Genomic DNA, 10,276 nt, shown 5'->3' on the forward strand with positions numbered 1-10,276 from the left:
TGGTATCGCCATACTCAGGAGAAGTAGGGCAATGTGTTTTGGGGTGTCTTTACATATACCCATGCTGGGTGAGAGAAATATCTCTGTAAAATGATAACTTTGTATAAAAAAAAAAAAAAAAGGAAAAGTTGTCTTTTACAGAGATATTTATCTCACCCAGCATGGGTATATGTAAAAAGACACCCCATAACACATTGCCCTACTTCTCCTGAGTACGGCGATACCACATGTGTGACACTTTTTTGCAGCCTAGGTGCGCAAAGGGGCCCAAATTCCAAAGAGTATCTTTACGATTTCACAGGGCATTTTTTATGCATTTGGATTCCAAACTACTTCTCATGCTTTAGGTCCCCTAAAATGCCAGGGCAGTATAAATACCCCACAAGTGACCTCATTTTGGAAAGAAGAAAGCCCAAGGTATTCCGTGAGGGGTATGGTGAGTTCATGTAAAAATTTATTTTTTGTCACAAGTTAGTGGAATATGAGACTTTGTAAGAAAAAAATAAAAATAAATAAATCATTTTCCGCTAACTTGTGACAAAAAATAAAAACTTCCATGAACTCACTGTGCCCATCAGCGAATACCTTAGGGTGTCTACTTTCCGAAATATGGTCATTTGTGTGGTGTTTCTACTGTCTGGGCATTGTAGAACCTCAGGAAACATGACAGGTGCTCAGAAAGTCAGAGCTGCTTCAAAATGCGGAAATTCACATTTTTGTACCATAGTTTGTAAACGCTATAACTTTTGCGCAAACCAATAAATACACTTATTGCATTTTTTTTTAATCAAAGACATGTAGAACAATAAATTTAGAGAAAAATTTATATAGAAATATAGTTGTTTGAAAAATTTTACAACAGAAAGTGAAAAATGTAATTTTTTTGCAAAAATTTCTGTCAATTTCGTTTAATAACAAAAAATTTAAAAAAATAAGCAGCAATGAAATACCACCAAATGAAAGCTCTATTAGTGAGAAGAAAAGGAGGTAAAATTAATTTGGGTGGTAAGTTGTATGACCGCGCAATAAACCATGAAAGTAGTGTAGTGCAGAATTGTAAAAAGTGGTCTGGTCGTTAAGGGGGTTTAAGCTAGGGGAGCTGAGGTGGTTAACCACCTCCGGACCGCTGTACGCACAGACGCGTCCTGGAGGTGGTTGATTCATTCCGAGTGGACACGCCGGCGCGTCCTCTCGCGAGACGCGAGATTTCGGTCACAGCCGGCCCGCGCATGCGCATCGCGGGCCGGCAAAAGTTCGAGGAGAATTGCATCAGCAACCTGCCAGCCAATGATCGTCGCTGGCAGGTTGCTGATTTTTAAAAAAAATCGAATCACAAGCCATATAACAGATCATATTAGTAAATATGATCTGTTATATGGCTTCTCTGCTCCTCTTCTGGTCCTTTTCGTCGGTTGGATCCAGCAGAGGAGCAGACTTCACAGTGAGTAGCACCAACACTACACCTTAGCCCCAGATCACCCCCCTGCACCCCAATTAACCCTTTGATCACCCCTTTGATCGCCCCTGTCAATCACTAGTGAAAGACAAAAAGTGATCAGTGTAAACTGTCACTTTTTTTTTTTTCACTAGTATTGGCTGTTAGGTTTTAGGGATAGTTTAGGCCCCTTGGTTAGGTAGTTAGCGTCAGTTAGCGCCCAGCCCACCGCACCGCAGTCACTTTTATTCGCTGATTAGCGTATCGCTAATCAGCATTTGTACTTTTATAGTATCTGTAAGTGATCAAAACTGATCACGGTCAGATCTATAATTGTATTAGTGTCACCTTAGCTCGCCCTCCACCCAAAACGCAGTGTTTGCCCGATCAGGCCTGATCGGTCGCCCACACGTGTGTTCACCCACGCCCGCCCCACCGCAGTGACAAAAATTATTATTTTTTTTGATCACTGCACATTCATTTTACACGCACTGCTGCGATAAAAAAAATCAGTTTTGATATTTTTTATCAACCGCAGCGGCCTCCGGTACTTCGCTAGCCTCCCCTTTGTAAGACAGGTTTGCTTTTTTTCTTGGGTAGTCTCAGGGAATACCCCTAAATTTAGTAATCCAAAATGTCAAACAGGGGGTATTCTTCTGAAGAGGCCTACAGGATTCTGACCCAGTCGGATGAGGAATGGGAACCCTCATCTGACAAATCTAGCGGGTCAGAATATGAACCTGTGGAAAGCAGTGGCTCTCTGGCCCAAAGTTCGGACGAGGAGGTGGAGGTCCCTGATAGAACCAGGCGTACCCGGCCCCGTGTCGCTAGACCACAGGTTACGCAGGATCCGCTTCAAGAGCAGCAGAGTGGGGCTGTCGCTGCCGGATCACGTGGTGAGGCATACACCAGCAGCGCAGCCCTCCCTGGACCTAGTACCAGCACTGCCGTACAACCTGGTGAAGTAGCGAGCACCAGAAGGGCAGTTGAAGATGGTACGGTGGCACGTGCAGTAGTTATCCCGTCGCAGCCACCGCACAGACAGGCCCGTAGAGCCCCTAGAATCCCTGAGGTGCTGGCAAACCCTGATTGGCAGTCAACAACTTCAGCCGCACCAGTAGTTCCCCCTTTCACCGCCCAGTCTGGAGTTCGGGTTGAGACGGCTCAAATCGGTTCGGCCCTGGGATTTTTTGAGCCGTTCTTGACTGCGGAGCTCTTGGACTTAGTCGTGGCAGAGACAAACCGGTATGCCACACAATTTATAACCGCAAACCCGGGAAGCTATTGTCCAAGTTTCCGAACTTAAAATTTTTCTGGGCCTTCTCCTCAACATGGGTCTAACTAAAAAGCATGAATTGCGGTCATATTGGTCCACGAACCCGATTCATCACATGCCCATGTTCTCTGCTGCTATGTCCAGGACACGATTTGAGACCATCCTGCGTTTTCTGCATTTTAGCGACAACACCACCTCCCGTCCCAGAGGCCACCCAGCTTTTGACCGGCTCCACAAAATTCGGCCCCTCATAGACCATTTCAACCAGAAATTTGCAGATTTGTATACCCCTGAGCAAAACATCTGCGTAGACGAGTCCCTAATACATTTTACCGGGCACCTTGGCTTCAAACAATACATCCCAAGCAAGCGTGCCCGGTATGGGGTAAAATTGTATAAGCTCTGTGAAAGGGCCACAGGCTATACCCACAAATTTCGGATCTATGAGGGAAAAGATCAGACCCTGGAGCCGGTCGGTTGCCCTGACTACCTGGGGAGCAGTGGGAAGACAGTCTGGGACTTGGTGTCACCCTTATTCGGCAAGGGGTACCATCTTTATGTGGACAATTTTTACACAAGTGTGGCCCTCTTTAGGCATTTGTTTCTAGAACGGATTTGCGCCTGTGGCACCGCGCGAACTAGTCGCGTGGACTTCCCCCAACGGCTCGTTACCACCCGTCTTGCAAGGGGGGAGAGGGCTGCCTTGTGTAATGAAGAACTGCTCACGGTGAAATGGAGAGACAAGCGTGACGTTTACATGCTCTCCTCCATTCACGCAGACACGACAATCCAAATTGAAAGGGCAACCCGTGTCATTGAAAAGCCCCTCTCAGTCCACGACTATAATGCGCTCATGGGAGGGGTGGACTTCAATGACCAGATGTTGTCTCCGTATTTAGTTTCCCGCAGAACCAGACGCTGGTATAAGAAGGTGTCTGTATATTTGATTCAATTGGCGCTGTATAATAGTTTTGTTCTCTACAGTAAGGCTGGGAGAACACGATCCTTCCTCAAATTCCAGGAAGAGATCATCGAGAACCTCCTGTATCCAGAAGGTTCCGTGGCCCCATCCACCAGTGTAGTTAGCCGTCTACACGAGCGACATTTCCCCAGTGTCGTTGCTGGTACCTCAACCCAACCGCCACCCCGAAAAAAATGTCGTGTCTGTAGCAGGAGTGGAATAAGGCGTGACACCCGCTATTTCTGTCCTGACCACCCTGCCCTATGCTTAGGAGAGTGTTTCCGGAAGTACCACACACAGGTACACCTAGCATAGGGATTGCATCTCACAGGACAGGCACACAGGGCTATTAGGGCCATTTTACTCACAGCTGCTGCAAACCTCTCCTTTCACCTGGGATAAAGTGCATAACGTACTTCGCCACATCTTTGGGCGATTTGCGCTTTGCACATTGTCCCATGGGGAAGGAGAGGTTTGTTCTATAAAAGGTAAAAAAAACTAAACAAAAAAAAAATTACCGGTAAGTAAAAAAGTTTAAAAAAGTTAATATGTTCTGTTCTGAAGTTAATAAATTTATTGCGTTGCGGCCTGTTTTTTTTCTTTTTTGTTTTGTTTTTTTTACCTTCCAGGTGGACCAACCGATCGACTAGCTGCAGCACTGATGTGCATTCTGACAGAAGCATTGCGCTGCTGTCAGATTACACGCTAGTCGGTGTATGCGGCGCTGCAAGACGAGATTTCTCCTCTGCAGTAAAAGATACGTTTGCCGAGGCATATGAGCTGAGGAGGTGGCGGTGTTCCTATGCTTTGGCAAACACTTTGTATATATATAAAAAAAAAAATCCCGGTAATGATTTATTCATCCACATCGATTGATGTGAATGGAGAAATCTGGTTTGCCAGGGCATACGAGCTAAGTGGGTATGGATGTTGGGCGGAGCTCCTATGTCCTGGCAGACACCTTTCCCCTCCTTTTTCTTTTTTTGTCAGAGATTTTTTCATCCACATTGATCGATGCGAATGAAGAAATCTGTGCCGTTCATTTTTTTCTTTCAGCCCAGAGGCTGAACGGAAAAAAAAAATCTCATTACCCGTATGCTCAATATAAGGAGAATAGCAGAAACTCCTAATGCTGGGCATACATGTAATGATTGCGGAAACCCTCAAATGCCAGGGCAGTACAAACACCCCACAAATGACCCCAATTTGGAAAGAAGACACCCCAAGGTATTTGCTGAGGGGCTTATTGAGTCCATGAAAGATTGAAATTTTTGTCCCAAGTTAGCGGAAAGAAAGACTTTGTGAGAAAAAAAAAAATAATAATAAATAAATTTCTGCTAACTTGTGCCAAATTTTTTTTTTTTTCTATGAACTCGCCATGCCCCTCATTGAATACCTTGGGGTGTCTTCTTTCCAAAATGGGGTCACTTGTGGGGTATTTATACTGCCCTGGCATTTTAGGGGCCCCAAAGCGTGAGAAGAAGTCTGGTATCCAAATGTCTAAAAATGCCCTCCTAAAAGGAATTTGGGCCCCTTTGCCCACCTAGGCTGCAAAAAAGTGTCACACATGTGGTATCTCCGTATTCAGGAGAAGTTGGGCAATGTGTTTTGGGGTGTCATTTTACATATACCCATGCTGGGTGAGATAAATATACAAAGTTGGCATTTGACCAAGATATTTCTCTCACCCAGCATGGGTATATGTAAAATGACACCCCAAAACACATTCCCCAACTTCTCCTGAATACGGAGATACCAGATGTGTGACACTTTTTTGCAGCCTAGGTGGGCAAAGGGGCCCATATTCCAAAGAGCACCTTTCAGATTTCACTGGTCATTTTTTACAGAATTTGATTTCAAACTCCTTACCACACATTTGGGCCCCTAGAATGCCAGGGCAGTATAACTACCCTACAAGTGACCCCATTTTGGAAAGAAGAGACCCCAAGGTATTTGCTGATGGGCATAGTGAGTTCAGAGAAGTTTTTATTTTTTGTCACAAGTTAGTGGAATATGAGACTTTGTAAGAAAAAAAATATATATATCATTTTCCGCTAACTTGTGACAAAAAATAAAAAGTTCTATGAACTCACTATGCCCATCAGCGAATACCTTAGGGTGTCTACTTTCCGAAATGGGGTCATTTGTGGGGTGTTTGTACTGTCTGGGCATTGTAGAACCTCAGGAAACATGACAGGTGCTCAGAAAGTCAGAGCTGCTTCAAAAAGCGGAAATTCACATTTTTGTACCATAGTTTGTAAACGCTATAACTTTTACCCAAACCATTTTTTTTTTTACCCAAACATTTTTTTATTTTTTATCAAAGACATGTAGAACAATAAATTTAGAGCAAAATTTATATATGGATCTCGTTTTTTTTTGCAAAATTTTACAACTGAAAGTGAAGTCATTTTTTTGCAAAAAAATCGTTAAATTTCGATTAATAACAAAAAAAGTAAAAATGTCAGCAGTAATGAAATACCACCAAATGAAAGCTCTATTAGTGAGAAGAAAAGGAGGTAAAATTCATTTGGGTGGTAAGTTGCATGACCGAGCAATAAACGGTGAAAGTAGTGTAGGTCAGAAGTGTAAAAAGTGGCCTGGTCTTTCAGGGTGTTTAAGCCATAGGGGCTGAGGTGGTTAAGGACCGGGCTCATTTTCACCTTAAGGACCAGGCCATTTTTTGCAAATCTGACTAGTGTCACTTTATGTGTGAATAACTTTAAAACGCTTTTACTTATCCAGGACATTGAGTTTCTTTTTTCGTCACATATTGTACTTCATGACACTGGTAAAATGGAGTCAAAAAAATGAATTTTTATTTACAAAAAAAAAAATACTAAATTTACCAAAAATTTAGAAAAATTTGATAATTTCTATTTTTTCAACTTTTATAATAGCTAGTAATACCTCCAAAACTAGTTATTATTTTACATTCCCCATATGTCTACTTCATGTTTGGATAATTTTTAGAATGCCATTTTATTTTTTGGGGACATTAGAAGTTTAGAAGCAAATCTTGAAATTTTTCAGAAAATTTCTAAAACCCACTTTTTCAGGACCAGTTCAGATCTGAAGTCACTTTTTGAGGCTTACATTCAGTGGCTTTTTTTACCGCTGCAGTGCTTGTGTAGTGAATGTGCAGGGATTAAAAAAAATTGTCACTGCGGCGGGGTGGGCGTGGGTGAACGACCGATCAGGCCAACACTGTTTTGGGTGGAGGGCGAGCTAAGGTGACACTAATACTATTATAGATCTGACTGATCACTTACAGATACTATAAAAGTACCAATGCTGATTAGCGACACACTAATCAGCGAATCAGTGACTGCGGTGCGGTGGGCTGGGCGCTAACTACCAAAGGGGCCTATACTAATCTAAACCTAACAGTCAATACTGGTGAAAAAAAAAAAGTGACAGTTTATACTGATCACTTTTCCCCTTTCACTAGTGATTGACAGGGGTGATCAAGGGGTTAATTGGGTGATTGGGGGGGGGGGGGTGATCTGGGGCTAAATGTGTTGTGCTTGGTGTACTCAGTGATATGTGCTCTCTGCTGGGACCAACCAACAAAAAAGGACCCAGCAGAGAGCACAGAAGCCATTTAACGCATTATCATTATTTGCGATGATCATTGGCTGGCGACGAACTTCTCCTGTAACTTTTAGCGGCCCGCACTATGCGCGTAATCTCGCGTCTACAAAGAAACAAACAGACCGCCCACAGGAAGCATCCCTGCGTTAGGCGGTCGGGAGGAGGTTAAAGTGTAACTGCCATTATATTTTTATTTATGTAATGTGTAGGGACAGTGATGCTGACCATTTTTGTAATATACTTTACTGAAATTGTACATTTTTATTAGAAAAATAGTGCATTTTGAGCCTCAGCAACGCTCCTGTCTTCTGTTTACATAACAGTCAGTGGTAGCAAGTCTCCAGTTATGTAAACAGAAGACAGGAGCGCTCACCCGAGCACAGTTGCCCCTTCATACAGCTGATTGCCAGGGGTGCTTAGAGTTTGGACAGCCACCTATCCGATATTGATGACAGGTCATCTATATCACGAAAACATAACCCCTTTAAGTTGGACTAACCATACTCAATGCATTCTGCTCCAGTCCACCAGTCATTACATTCACACATAGAAAGTTTCATTCAATTCCAACAACTCCTTGATACGTTACTCTGGTTAACGAGTGTACAGTCGTGGCCAAAAGTTGAGAATTAGATAAATATTGGAAATTGGAAAAGTTGCTGCTTAAGTTTTTATAATAGCAATTTGCATATACTCCAGAATGTTATGAAGAGTGATCAGATGAATTGCATAGTCCTTCTTTGCCATGAAAATTAACATAATCCCCAAAAAAAACTTTCCACTGCATCTCATTGCTGTCATTAAAGGACCTGCTGAGATCATTTCAGTAATTGTCTTGTTAACTCAGGTGAGAATGTTGACGAACACAAGGCTGGAGATCATTATGTCAGGCTGATTGGGTTAAAATGGCAGACTTAACATGTTAAAGGAGGGCGATGCTTGAAATCATTGTTAACCATGGTGACCTGCAAAGAAACACATGCAGCCATCATTGCGTTAAATAAAAATGGCTTCACAGGCAAGGATATTGTGGCTACTAAGATTGCACCTCAATCAACAATTTATAGGATCATCAAGAACTTCAAGGAAAGAGGTTAAATTCTTGTTAAGAAGGCTTCAGGGCATACAAGAAAGTCCAGCAAGCAACAGGATTGTCTCCTAAAGAGGATTCAGCTGCGGGATCGGAGTGCCACCAGTGCAGAGCTTGCTCAGGAATGGCAGCAGGCAGGTGTGAGCGCATCTGTACGCACAGTGAGGCGAAGACTTTTGGAAGACGGCCTGGTGTCAAGAAGGGCAGCAAAGAAGCCACTTCTCTCCAAAAAAAACATCAGGGACAGCTTGATCTTCTGCAGAAAGTATGGTGAATGGACTGCTGAGGACTGGGGCAAAGTCACATTCTCCAATGAATCCTCTTTCCGATTGTTTGGGGCATCTGGAAAAAGGCTTGTCCGAAGAACAGGTGAGCGCTACCATTAGTCCTGTGTCTTGCCAACAGTAAAGCATCCTGAGACCATGTGTGGGGTTGCTTCTCATCCAAGGGAGTGGGCTCACTCACAATTTTGCCCAAAAACACAGCCATGAATAAAGAATGGTACCAAAACACCCTCCAACAGCAACTTCTTCCAACAATCCAACAGTTTGGTGAAGAATAATGCACTTTTCAGCACGATGGAGCACCGTGCCATAAGGCAAAAGTGATAACTAAGTGGCTCGGGGACCAAAACATTGACATTTTGGGTCCATGGCCTGGAAACGCCCCAGATCTTAATCCCATTGAGAATGTGGTCAATCCTCAAGAGGCGGGTGGACAAACAAAAACCCACTAATTCTGACAAACTCCAAGAAGTGATTATGAAAGAATGGGTTGCTATCAGTCAGGAATTGGCCCAGAAGTTGATTGAGAGCATGCCCAGTCGAATTGCAGAGGTCCTGAAAAAGAAGGGCCAACACTGCAAATACTCTTTGCATAAATGTCATGTAATTGTCGATAAGCCTTTGAAACGTATGAAGTGCGTGTAATTATATTTCACTACATCACAGAAACAACTGAAACAAAGACCTAAAAGCAGTTTAGCAGCAAACTTCGTGAAAACTAATATTTGTGTCACTCAAAACTTCTGGCCACGACTGTACATTAAGATCTACTAGACACATTTACTTGCGTACCTTTGGTTTATGAGTGTCCAAAGAAAGACTCAACTTCTGCTTCCGATTAGTTGGCAGGCTGTGCATCACACCATAGTAAGGTCAGTCTCCCACAACTCCCTCAAAACTTGTTACCTGCAGTGAGGGAAAGCAAGTACAGCTTCTGTGCATGCACAGATGAGCAGGTACACATGCTGCAATGAAGAGGGATACAAGGAGATGCATTGTAAAACAGTAGGTGCAGCTCTCCACCTGCGTGCCCACCGGTGATGCAGGTGGAAGTTCCCTACAGCAAATGCTTTTATAAAGTGCAAAGTGATGGGGGGGGGGGGGGGGGGGGGGAATTCACCAACTTTTTAATGACATTTTCTGAGATTACATTTAATGACCTATATGTTTATGCGCATAAGATCTTCTTAATGAGCCAGTTATATTAGTGTGAAAACACGCTTCAACACAAAAAAGATATTTAATCAGCACGGCAAACTCCAGTCCTGTGGGCTGTTCAACGCGAGATATGGACGCAGGAGGACCAGCTCTTCACTTCGCTGGAAGACAGAGCCAGTGCTTGGTACTCAAGTCACTTTTTTAAATAACGCCTGCACACCCACCCCTCTTCTACTATGGAGCTCATCAAAATGCTACAGTCTCCACCCTGGACAGGCGCAGTCTCTACATTAGTATGTCGGCTGTCTCCACTCCACGCACCATTATCCTTCCACTATACTCCTTGTGGAAAGTTGTTTTCTTTATGTCTTGGCGACCCTTAGACTGACCTACGTAGCACCGATAGGATCGCATAGCATTATATTGATTTATGATGTACTGTCTAACACTGACATAATGCTGTAGGTCAGGACGAGAG

Source organism: Bufo bufo, chromosome 6 (genome assembly GCF_905171765.1).
Source record: "Bufo bufo chromosome 6, aBufBuf1.1, whole genome shotgun sequence".
Classification (NCBI taxonomy): Eukaryota; Metazoa; Chordata; class Amphibia; order Anura; family Bufonidae; genus Bufo; species Bufo bufo.